The sequence below is a fragment of the Drosophila subobscura genome, chromosome U (assembly GCF_008121235.1).
Source record: "Drosophila subobscura isolate 14011-0131.10 chromosome U, UCBerk_Dsub_1.0, whole genome shotgun sequence".
In the NCBI taxonomy this organism is placed as follows: Eukaryota; Metazoa; Arthropoda; class Insecta; order Diptera; family Drosophilidae; genus Drosophila; species Drosophila subobscura.
The window spans coordinates 816,756-829,660 of NC_048534.1; the positions used below are offsets into that span (position 1 = coordinate 816,756).

General features: G+C 39.5%; 1 protein-coding gene and 1 long non-coding RNA gene across 5 annotated transcripts in view; one reads left to right on the forward strand and one right to left on the reverse strand.

Annotated features, from left to right (window-relative positions):
* The window catches only part of LOC117900307, a 70,033-nt gene extending 68,513 nt beyond the window's left edge, over nt 1–1,520 (forward strand). For both annotated transcript variants that reach the window (XR_004649273.1, XR_004649272.1), the window contains one exon: nt 1,319–1,520. This is a non-coding gene — a long non-coding RNA (uncharacterized LOC117900307). The remainder of the gene's footprint in view (nt 1–1,318) is intronic.
* The window catches only part of LOC117900306 (zinc finger protein Elbow-like), a 42,105-nt gene that overhangs the window by 17,035 nt on the left and 12,165 nt on the right, over nt 1–12,905 (reverse strand). The gene's annotated exons all lie outside the window — the stretch shown is intronic.

Here is a 12,905-nt window from a genome sequence, read left to right on the forward strand (position 1 = left end):
ATATACTTTATGGGGTCGGAAACGTTTCCTTCTGTGCGTTACATAAAACCGTTATTCGCACAAATACAATATATTTACTCTTCGAGAACCGGGTATAATTAGCCCTTCCCCCTTCCGCCGCCACAGAGGGCGAAAATCTGCTGTATCCACAATTTTAAAGATAAAAAAAAACTAAAAATGCAAAATCAGATCACTGAATTAAGATTAGATTGGATCATTATTATGAGTACCGGGTGTAAAAGCTGTGCAGCGTAAGAAGCGTCTCACACGTCCCTTCTCGTTAGATTTATCTTATCGTCAAACTTGAGGATACAGCAGATTTTAGCCCTTTGACGAGGCGGAAGGGGGCAGGGCGAATTTCCAAAACAAACTTGACTTACACTGAATCACATGAGTCTTCACACAAACGACTCTACCTCTTAAGGTCTCTGAGAACGAGGCGTCAATCAAGACGGACGGACAGACGGACAGAAAGACATGGCTATATCGACTCGGCTACTGATGCTGATCAAGAATATATGTACATATATACCTGATAGGGTCGAAATTACACTTTTTACCACAAATACAATATTTTACTATTTACTATTTACTCTTCGATTACCGGATATAAAAAGCACATATTTGATTTTATAAATATATCCCCACTTTTGAATCAAAAGTTTTGATATACTGATAATTCTGAAATCAAAATGTTCTCAAGCGAATACACTTCTATCAGACTTAAGTTGTTTGTTTGCTTCTGAGAATCGCATTAGCCGCAACATAATAATATTAAGTAGAATAAATTTAGCACCTCGAACTGGGGATGTTCTCGGAATCTCAAATTAGTATTCCCTTCTCGCCCCCGTATGTCCAGCCATCTACGTACTCATAGAACCCCCACTCACATCCGATTATAATCACAAATCTTGGTTGTTCATCAAGAAACAATAATTTTGATATTTTATTCCATTCATTTAACAGATTTTGTGACTTGTGTGCTGTGCGCCGCGGCAGCTGTTGGCCCGGCTAATTAGCATAAAGCCGAGCGAAAAAGGTGTCTGTCATTGCTGTCAAGCGAATTGAATGTGCCCGGTGTGCCCACATGCGGCATTCATTTATTCTTGCTGTCCGACTGATATATGTACATATATTCTTTTTTGTTCTCCTTTTTTGTTATTATGAAATATCTTTAAGCTGACAGTTGACTAAATTAATTTGACAATAATTAGCATTTCAAGTTGTCAACGTTAATGAAATTTTCGCGCTGCATCGCTCTCGACCGATCGGCATAATAAATCGAACGACAATATATTTATGTATAATTTTTTCGTAGAGCAAAGATACAGAGATGCAGACACAGTGTGACTGTGTCGCCGCTACTCGTTTCTGTGGCATTGTTTCCTGTCAACTGGCTGTCGCCTTGGCTTGCCTGTCAAAATGCCAAGACCCCCCACCCCACTCTGGGAAAAGAGAAGACCAGACCCCAGAACAGATCCACAAAATGGGACGACACCACTCTCCGCTTTTCGTTTTACCCTGAGGTAATTACATGTTATTTATAATTATGCCGCCTCTACACTTGCGTTGACAACTGTTGTCAGCATCCCTAACTACACCTCCCCATACCGACTGCTACACCTGAATAGAGTTTTTTTCCCTCTGCATTTTCCTACCAGCATTTTTTTAATGAGGCGCTTGCGTGTTTGATTTGCATTTGCAATAAATATTTGCACTTTTTCTTTCTCCCATTTTTATGTTTTGTGAGTAAATGAACTTGAATGTATTTTACAGCCAATATGAAATAGAAAGTAATATAAGCTGCTTCTTACACGTCACAACTTTTATACCCGGTACTCAGTACTACATCAATACCTTAGCGGCTTTTTACAAATTTAAAATTTTTCTACATCTGTAATCTACATCTACATCACTTCTCCCGCCAACAAACTCTTTTAGCTAGACACCCGTCCTCAGTGACGCACACTGCATGAGGCTGGGCTTCATTCTAACTATTATAATAATCCAGTCTAATCACAGTTCGGTGATCTGATAGACATGGGCATTGCCAACGGAATGGTATTTTTAGTTTCCTCTTATCATCAAAATTTTTGATACAGCGGATTCTCGTCCTTTGTTGGGGCGAAAGGGGGAGGGTCGAATTTTTGAAACAAACTTGATTCAGTGTGATATTACATGAGTCGGACCGACGGACAGATCAAGAATATATATATATATATATATTTATTCTTTATGGTGTCGGAAACGCTTCCTTCTGTGTGTTACATTTTTTTACCACAAATACAATACCCATTTCACTCTTCGAGTACCGGGTGTAATCAATTAATTTGAAGGATCTATTGAACCACTAGGAATATCCCAAACTTTTATGAAAACCCTATCTATGATCTTTTAGATCTTTATTTTGATTATAAAACTCCCAAACTTTTAGTTTCCTTTCGTTGCCATTATTTACTGTTGGTCACAAAATAAAAGGCAGGACAGAATAGACAAACTGTGAAAAAAGGAAATAAAATTGTTTGTTGCACTTCCGGTGCAAGTCAACTCTGACAGAAAGACAGAGAGATACAGACAGAGATAGAGAAAGAAAGAGAGAGAGAGACAGAGAGAGAGAGAGAGAGAGAGAGAGAGAGGGGAGAGAGAGAGCGGCTAGCACTATTTTAGCGCTATGCATCGAGCGCATCGGCTCTCTGCCAGACGTCTGACAGTTTTGTGCTGCACAGCTGTTCGTTCGGACCAGTCCTGTCAACCCGCTCCACTGCTCTTGCTTCGAAATACATGAAAAAACGAGAAGGGACGTGTGAGACGCTTCTTACGCGTCACAACTTTTATTCCCGGCACTCAGTACTACATCTGCACCTTAGCGGTTATTTGTCAAATTTTAAATTTTTTCTTCATCTGTCATTTACATCAACAACACTATTCACGCCAACACGCTCCTTTAGCTCGCCACCCTCCCCTAGAGCAACACACTGCACAGTCTGGGCAGAGACGCGGCAGAGACAGAGGCAGAGACGTGTCAGAGGCAGAGGCCTCTGCCACTGCGCGAAGCAGAGTGTGAATGAGAGAATGTGAAAAAAAGAAATATACGCTGCGGGACGGGGTGGGTTTTGCCACAGCCAATTAATTTATTCATTGTGGCCATAATAATGATCCAATCGCATCCCAATTTGGTGATCTGATAGATATGGTCATTCCCTACGGAATGATGTTTTTATACCCGGTACTCGAAGAGTAAATAGGGTATATTGTATTTGTGCGAATAACGGTTGTATGTTACGCACAGAAGGAAACGTTTCCGACCCCATAAAGTATATATATTCTTGATCAGCATCAATAGCCCTTACGATTGAGCCATGTCTGTCTGTCCGTCCGTCCGTCCGTCCGTCTTGTTGAGCGCCTGAATCTCAGAGACTATAAAAGCTAGAGCCACCAAATTTTGGATCCATACTTCTGTATGCTCACACTGTTACAAGTGTATTTAAAAAATGAGCCCCGCCCCCTTCCGCCCCCGCAAAAGGGCGAAAACCTCCCAAAGCTACAATTGTGAAGATAAAAGAAAACTAAAAACGCCATTCTGTAGGGAATGACCATATCTATCATATCACCAAGTCGGGATCCAATTGGATCATTATTATAGCTACAATGAAGAAATTAATTTGCAGTGGCTAAACCCACACCGTCCCGCAGCTTATATTTGTTTTTTGAACCTTCTCTCATTTACACTCTGCTTTGCGCAGTGTGCGGCTCTGCCGCTGTTTCTGCCGCGTCTCTGCCCTGACTCTGCAGTGTGTGGCTCTAGGTTATGGTGGCGAGCTAAAGGCGCGTGTTGGCGTGAGCAGAGTTGTTGATGTAGATGACAGGTGAAGAAAAAATGTAAAATTTGACAAATAACCCCTAAGTGCAGATGTGGTACTGAGTGCCGGGTATAAAAGTTGTGACGCGTAAGAAGCGTCTCACACGTTCCATCTCGTTACTTTTCTTTAATCTTCAAAATTGTTGGGGAGGTTTTCGCCCTTTTGCGAAGGCGGAAGGGGGCGGGTCTAATTTTTGAAATACACTGGTTTCAGTGTGAGTATACAGCAGTCTAGATGCAAAATTTTGTGGCTCTAGCTCTTATAGTCTCTGAGAACTAGCCGACAAACAAGACGGACAGACGGACGGACGGACAGACAGACAGGCAGACAGACAGACAGACATAGACTCGGCTATTGATGCTGATCAAGAATACATATACATACTTTATGGGGTCGGAAACTTTTCCTTCTGTGCGTTACATATGTACAACCGTTATTCGCACAAATACAATATACCCTATTTACTCTTCGAGTACCGGGTATAAAAAACATATACATACAGTTGGCATTCTCTGGCATATAAAAAATTGTAACATAACAGAAAGGAAAGAGTGAGGGAAGAGGAAAGCGAGATAGAGACTAACTGAATGCCGTGCTGACGCCTCTGCCTTCCCCCTGCTCTTTTTCAGGTCTTTTGGTGTCTGTCTGAATAAGAAAATGCGAAAATATGCAAATAGAACCAAATAACGCGAGCAATGCAACCAAGAAAAACAGCAACACCATCAATGGAAGGAGAAGGAAAAACCGAAGATTTGGATACACTTAAGGATTGATCGGGTGATATGTATATCTGATTTATATGGCAGATAATGTGAAAAGGAAATGCAATCTAAACAGTTCCATGCAGCGTCCAGCTAAAGGAAATTGTTTTATATAAAGCTCATAAAGATCCTTTGTTCATGGTCGCTCCCAAAGCTACATTTCCTTATACCCACTCTGCACAAAGAGAACTCAAACAACCCACACACATGGGACGGTTTAGAGATAGGCAGTCGAGGGGGTCTCTTCCTTTTCGTTAGATTTTTTCACTGCGATAAGCAAAAGAAAACCCTCCTGAAAAAGTACGCCAAAATGACAGGGCGACAAGCCAAAAAGACAGCGAGGAGACAGCTGAATAAATGAATTGCAGTATGTACACTTTATTCGTAACACTCGACTCGCGTTGGCTAATTTGAATAGGCAGGGAGTCCGATGCCTCGAGGGCCCCTGTCTCTGACTCCGCCCCTTTGATGATGTTGATGATGCTATCCCTACGAAAATTGTGGAAAGCTTTTGTTCATCCCTAAGATATTTGACACGTGATAATGTGGCCAAAAGCATGGGAAAAATTTCAAAGAGGCGTGAGATGTGCAATGGCATGCATTGTTTTGTTACGATCTTGTCGTATGCTATTTTCTTTTTCTATTTTCTTTACTGCTTTGGATATTTTTATACCAGGTACTCGAAGAGTAAATAGGGTATATTTTATTTGTGTGAAAAGAATGTAACACACAGAAGGAAGGGTTTCCGACCCCACAAAGTATATATTTTTGTAGTCAATAAAACCATGTCTGTTCGTCCGTCCGTCTGTCCGTCTCGTTTTTCGGCTAGTTCTCAGAGACCATAAGAGCCAGAGCCACCGAATTTCGCCTCCAGCCAGCTGCGATAACACACTGATACAAGTGTATTTAAAAAAAAGGTCCCATTCCCTTCCGACGCCACAAAGGTCAAACATCTGCTGTATCCCCAATTTTGAAGATAAAATAAATCTAAAAACACCATTTCGAAAGAAGAGATTATATCTATCAGATCGCCGAATTAAGATCAGATTAGATCATTATAGCCAGAATGAAGAAATTAATTTCAGTGGCTGCGACCACTCCGTCCAGCAGTTTTTTGTTTGTTTTTTAAACATTTTCTCATTCCACACTCTGATTCGTGCAGTGTGTTGATAAAGAAGTTATGTAGAAGAAGATGTAGATGACGTTTGTAGAAAAAATTTAAAATGTAAAATTTGAAAGAAGGCACTAAGATTTAATACTGAGTACCGGGTGTAAAAGTTGTGACGCGTAAGAAGTGTCTAACACGTGTGTGAGTGTCTCCTTCCTCGTTCACATTAAATTGAAATTATATGAAAGAAGTAAAGGAGGGTATCCTGTAGTGTTTCTTTGTAAAAAATCCTTTAGACTTGCTTGTCTCAATTGCGCCATTCAAAGTTCCATTTAATTTCTAATTTCATAAAACATTTTGCTGGAATTGTATGACACACACATGCGGCAATGTACCTATCATCAGCATGTCCCTGGAAATGTTATGCCGACTTGGCATTTGACATGACATTCCTGTCATTTCGAAAACGTAACAACTCTGACATGGTCTTTAATTCATTTTCACTTTTCACTCTATATTTTTATTCATTATTTTTTTTTTTTTTGGTTGCTTTAACCTTGCGATTTTGTTTGCCTTGAAGTGTCACAAGCAGTGTCTATCCATCTATCTCTCAGTGCCTTTGGGGTGTGTGTGTGGTGATGGTTGGGGGGTTCAAAAAGTGTCAACTACAGTGGAAAAGACAGCAAAGACAGCGCTAGAAACTGTAACCGAATAGCAATCAAAAAGTGTCACTTTGACGTATGTCACTCTCCTATTTAAATGAACTTTTGCCTTAGATTTTCATTGTGTCTTTGACACAAAAAAAATACAAATGAAAGAAGAGAAGAAGAAAATTCTGGTGTCAAGTGTCAATTAAATTTAATGATTTTCATGTGAAAAGGGTTTGAAAAACAGTTTAAGGAAATTTTCGCTTTAATTTTAAATGAGATCTTTAATTTTTTGATATATTTTGAGCCAATAAATAAGGAAATACGTCTTACGCGGGCTGTCCGATAAGTTTCCGGTCTGACAATAAAGCAGAAGTTTTAAAATTGTTTTGATATTCTATTTTTTAACATAGTCTCCTTCTAAGTCAATACACTTATCGAAGCCACCTCTTCAACCCCTCCTTAACATAATTGTAGTCCTGCTCCTCAAAAAAGTTAACTGTTTACAAAAGTTATTGAAAATTTCTGTTCGCCAAGCGCGAAGGGAGTAAAAATAAGTCACTTGGTCTGGTGAGAAAGGGGGATGGGGAAGAAATCCAAAGCGTAATTCATGTATTTTTGCAATGAAAACTGCTGATGTAAGGGAAGGTGCATTATCCTGATGAAACTAAATTGTTTTCTTCTGCAAATGTGGCCGTTTATCCGCCTTTTCTGGCATTAACTTATCCAAAAGCGATGCGTAGTAGCTTCCCCATGATCGTTTTTCCTTTCTCCAGATAATCGGTGTAGATGTTTCCACTACTATCCAAAAAACTGTTTTCACAACTTTTCCTGCTGAAATAACAGTTTTCGATTTCTTTTGGGATACCCCTTCTCAATCCACTGCTTTGATTGTCATTTGGTTTCTGAAGTATAGTGGTGTATCCATGTTTGCCTCTATCCATGTTTCATCCAAAACTCTGATTTATTACGAGTTAAAATCGTCAAGAGAGAATTGCAACAGATCATACGAACACGCTTTTGATTAAGAGTGAGCAAACGCGGCACCCAACGTGCCGAGAGCTCTCTCATATCCAATTCGTGGTTGTAAATGATACGGAAGAGTCCCCAGAGACAGTGTCAAGCTTGGTTTCGATTTTTGAAGGCGTATTGCCCAAAAACAAATCTCCAATGACCGCAAGATAATTATACTTTTTCCATTTTTACAAAAGCACTGACATTGATTTAGTAAATCGATTGTTAAGCGATAGCTTTCGTATGCCTGATCACAATAACAAAGTTTGGTAAACGTAAAGGTACATCTTCTATGTCAGGCCAGATACTTATCGGACAGTCCTCGTATAAGACAACTAAATTGTAGTTCCCTTTACGCCTAAGCTTCTGTTTCCTTTTTCCTTATTAAAGTTATTATATTCCACCCACAACATAATAATTTCCAAGCACATAAGTAAACATTTGACTCAAACCTCATGATAAAAGATATTTGTTCCCTATCAAAAGGAACACCACAACGAATGTGTTTTAAAGCCAAAAGCGTAACCATACTTCGCGGAGAGTCCTCATGGGCTCTTGACCATTTCCGAGGTGAGGCATGGCCGGCCGTAATTCTTGGAAATCCAGAGTAAATTAAATGGTTTTCAAATGGTATGAATCATTAATCATGACTGAGTGCCTTAGAATTGTGTAAAAATATTAATCAGTGGTGGCCACCCCAAAAAAAATAGCCCCTGGACAAAGCCCCCGCACAAAAGGTATTATAGGGCAAATAGGAGAGGGCTTTTCAGTGCTCAACAAAACATTTGACACTAAATGCATACAAATTGCTTTTGAAGCCCAAGCACAGAAATATTCAAAAGAAGGCAAAAAGCATATACATATGTATGTATCTGTGTAAATTTATTTGCTATAGGTATCGCTCGTACGGGTTCAAAAAGAGCTCTTGATGTGGCGTTTATGTGGTGAGGCAGCCATTGTCTGACCAAAAGGCGAGACAAGCAAGACACTCCAAAAACAAAAAAGAATGAAATAAACTGAAATGTGATATTGATAAGCTCACAAAGCGGTCATACTGGCGTCGGAATCGTGCTTGGGCACGGGGGCCATGGCCATTTCAATCAAATCAGTAAACCCACTGCGCAGACCTGAGATGTGTGCGATGTGTGTGTGATTGTAAAGGGGCAAAACCAATAAACAATCAATCTCAATCACATCAATTATGCGTTGAAACAACTCTTGTGAGCCCATCAAAGCATGGGGCTCTTATCATCAACCATATTCATTCGCGTTTATGTTTGGGCAAGGATAAGGGTAAGGATACGGGACACATTTTGTATTATTTATTCTCTATCAAGATGTTAATCGTTTTAATTGGCACCACTTGAACGCCGCCTGTCAATCTAGCACCGTAAAGAGTGTTTGTGGTGTGTTTTGTGTTCGTCTGATTGGTGTCCATTCGATTTCTGTCTGGCAGTCATTTGAAAGCGTCTCAACTTACTTTTCGTGTTTGCAAGCGACCAAAACACACGCAGGAGCAGACGCAGACGCAGAAACAAACCGAAAGTGAAAGCGATCGATCGAGCGGCAAAAGGCACTTTCAACCGATTGCGATAATCCGGATAAAACGGAAAACCGAAAAATATGAAATTACTTATAAATTATCCCTTTAAGAATTATCTATCGATTTAAATAATAGGGTGGTGCAAAAGAGTTTTAAACGAGAACGGACGTGTGAGACGCTTCTTACGCGTCACAACTTTTATACCCGGCACTTAGTACTACATCTGCACTTTAGCGGTTATTTGTCAAATTTTACATTTTTTCTTTATCTGTCATCTACAATGTAGATTCTACATCAACAACACTACTCACGCCAACACGCTCCTTTAGCTCGCCACCCTCCCCTAGAGCAACACACTGCAGAGTCAGGGCAGAGACGCGGCAGAGGCAGAAGCAGAGACGTGTCAGAGGCAGAGGCCACAAACTGCCCGAAGCAGAGTGTGAATGAGAGAATGTGTAAAAAACAAATATAAGCTGCGGGACGGGGTGGGTTTATCCACTGGAAATTAATTTCTTCATTGTGGCTATAATAATGGTGATCTGATAGATATGGTCATTCCCTACGGAATGGCGTTTTTAGTTTTCTTTTATCTTCAAAATTTGGGAGGTTTTCGCCCTTTTGCGGGGGCGGAAGGTGGCGTGGCTCATTTTTGAAATACACTTGTAACAGTGTGAGCATACAGAAGTATGGATGCAAAATTTGGTGGCTCTAGCTTTTATAGTCTCTGAGATCCAGGCGCTCAACAAGTCGGACGGACGGACAGATGGACAGACGGACAGACAGACATGGCTCAATCGACTCGGCTATTGATGCTGATCAAGAATATATATACTTTATGGGGTCGGAGACGTTTCCTTCTGTACGTTACATACATTCACTTTGTGCACAAATACAATATACCCTACTTACTCTTTGAGTACCGGGTATAAAAAATGTTTTTTCGCTACCATTTTTAACAGGGTTTTTAGCACTTTTTATACAAGAATATATATACTCGACTATACTAGTATACTATATATACTACTCTACTATACTAATAGGGCATACTACAATATGCCCTATTTTCTCTTCGAGTACCGGGTATAAAAATAGCACATACTTTGCATATGTAAATACGTATGTACATACATACATATTTATATGCATACCCGGTACTCGGGTGTAATAGTTGTGACGCATACGAAGCGTCTCACACGTTCACTACATTTCCATGACACTCATTGCCTTCATGCGTATAAGCTTTATAGAAACTGAAACTTAACGTTTATCGGCACGTTTCAATACAAAGTTTAGTTTTATTTCCATTGTTGATTCTAACAAGCTTAACTCGTTTCAATCTCAATATATCTCATAATACTGATGATGAGCTGATGCTGCGTTGTTTTTAATGATGACAAAAATAATGCAATTGACAGATATCAGCATGGACATTAATTTGATTGTTTCTATATGAATTTATTGGTTAATTTGTTTGAACAATTTACGATTATTGGCTCTGACTGTTTTATAACCTTTTATGCCACAATACCCCCCTCTGTCACCATGTTACCCGTTCGATTATCTCTCGGTCCGTAATTTGTAATATTCCTCGGACTATACTCAAAAAAAAAAAAAATAAATGAATAATGAAAAATGAAAATAATATTATACATATATAAAAAACGGGTTATTTTTTTGCGGTTTAAGAGGCAATTGCAATTCATTATCATAGTTACCGCCTCGCGTGCATTTAAATGAATTCATTGGGTTTCACTCATTCAATTTGTACACCGACTCAACGGCTCGTACGTAAGCATTTCGATTTTCACAAATGGTACCCGAGCATTTGCCATGAATGGTTATGGCTATAACTATGACTCTGTGGCTATGTGGGGTTGGGTTTTCAATTCGAATCGAATCGGAATGGAGGAGAGTGAGAAGGCGTGATTGACGGGGCGAGCAGCAATCGTGTCTCGAGTGATAAATGCCATTCGATTGTATTCGTACTCATACTCGTACTCTCATCCAAAAACAGGCAATAAAACTCGTCATAATAACGATTGATTATAATGGATCGAGTCTGCTTCTTCCCTTTTCGTTTTTTGTTTCTTCTTTATTTATTTATAGTTGCTTATTAACGAAATTGGTTGAATCGTTAAATTTATGATCTGAGCCATAAAATGCAATACATTTCTTAATGAACACCACAAGATATCGCTTCGATGACGGCTATTTTTATTTTTTATTAAGGCTGCTCTTAATCGATTTCTTTTCGAGCCATAAGCCAAGTACTTTTTAGTTAAACCAGTTGGGGATCGAATATTTATATAAATATTAAATCGATCCATTTAAGCATTTAATAGGACTTTTTGAAAACAGTAGCAATTCACATTTGGGCAAGAGATTGGACTGATTTGTGGTATATATTTGAGCGAACTTTGATTGCAGAAAATAAGAAAATATTATTGAAGGTGATTATTTAAGTGTACTTAAAAATATTTTAATACATAGACCAAGATTAGAGAACAAACATGTACATGCAAACGAGTTTATTGTTGGTCAAATCTAACACATTTTAGATTATTCGTTGATTTTTCTTGACTTTTGAAGTTCCATCCATCATCCTGTTTAATGCAATTTTTAATCCACTTTTACTTATTTCTATATTTCTACCGTTTTTATACCCGGTACTCGAAAAGTAAATAGGGTATATTGTATTTGTGCGAATAACGATTAATTTGCAGTGGCTAAACCCACCCCGTCCCGCAGCTTATATTTGTTTTTTTCACATTCTCTCATTCACACTCTGCTTCGCGCAGTGTTTGGTTCCGCTGCCTCTGACACGTCTCTGCCTCTGTCTCTGCCGCGTCTCTGCTCTGACTCTGCAGTGTGTTGCTCTAGGGGAGGGTGTCGAGCTAAAGGAGCGTGTTGGCGCGAGCAGTGTTTTTGATGTAGATGACAGATGAAGAAAAAATGTAAAATTTGACAAATAACCGCTAAAGTGCAGATGTAGTACGGAGTGCCGGGTATAAAAGTTGTGACGCGTAAGAAGCGTCTCACACGTCCCTTCTCATTTCTTCTATAATCAAATTTATTTCCCAGTATTCTCTACTCATTAATTAACTTTCCATCGAACTCTTATTGGAACTTTACAGATTTTGCTGTGTTTTCTAGAAATTCCCATCATAAAATGTAACCCCTAACCTAGACCCCAACCTTAATTAGAGTGCAAAGCCATCCAGTGGGTATCCCTGCTGCTGTCCGTTTTATTTTGTTGTTTACACGTACGAAAGTATGTGTGTATTTAAAATATTCCAAGAATTAATTAACACTTTAGGCATAAAAACTATTATTTGTGTGCATGTACAAAAAATTAACATGACAGCTCTAGACATAGCAATTTATCTCTAACATGCTGGGGCATAACACAACTCTACTCTCTGCTCTGCTCATTTGTTGCGTTGTTTGGGTGCTGGTTGCTGTTGCTTTTTCTGGGTGCTATTGCTATTGCTTTTGCTGGTGGTATTTTCTGCTGTTGATGACACTTTAATTAGAGCCACACGCAAACACAAAAGCTCCGACGTACAGACAGATAGACAGCTCTCTCGTTGTGAAAGAACGAGCCAGAAGTCGTAGTCAGAAGAGACTAAGAGCCCCGTCGCTATGTCAAGCGCACACTTTAACTGCCAGTTAAGAGAGCACCGACCGACAGACCAACCGACTGACTGACTGACGTCCATTCAGCCATCAGTTTTTTGTCTGTAGGTGGCATATGGTGGCTGAAACTGACGGCAGGCAGCGTGTGGTTAACTGAAATGAATGTCCGACTGCATAAATGGCTGCTTGTCTGACACATTTAATTATATTAATGATGTTTGCGGTCAGCTGACATTTGCACTTTATTCACCTTATTTTTTTTTGTTTACTTCGCTTAACCTGTCATCTCCACTGCGCGTCTGTCATTTTAACTGACTTGAGCTCTTCCAGTGAGCT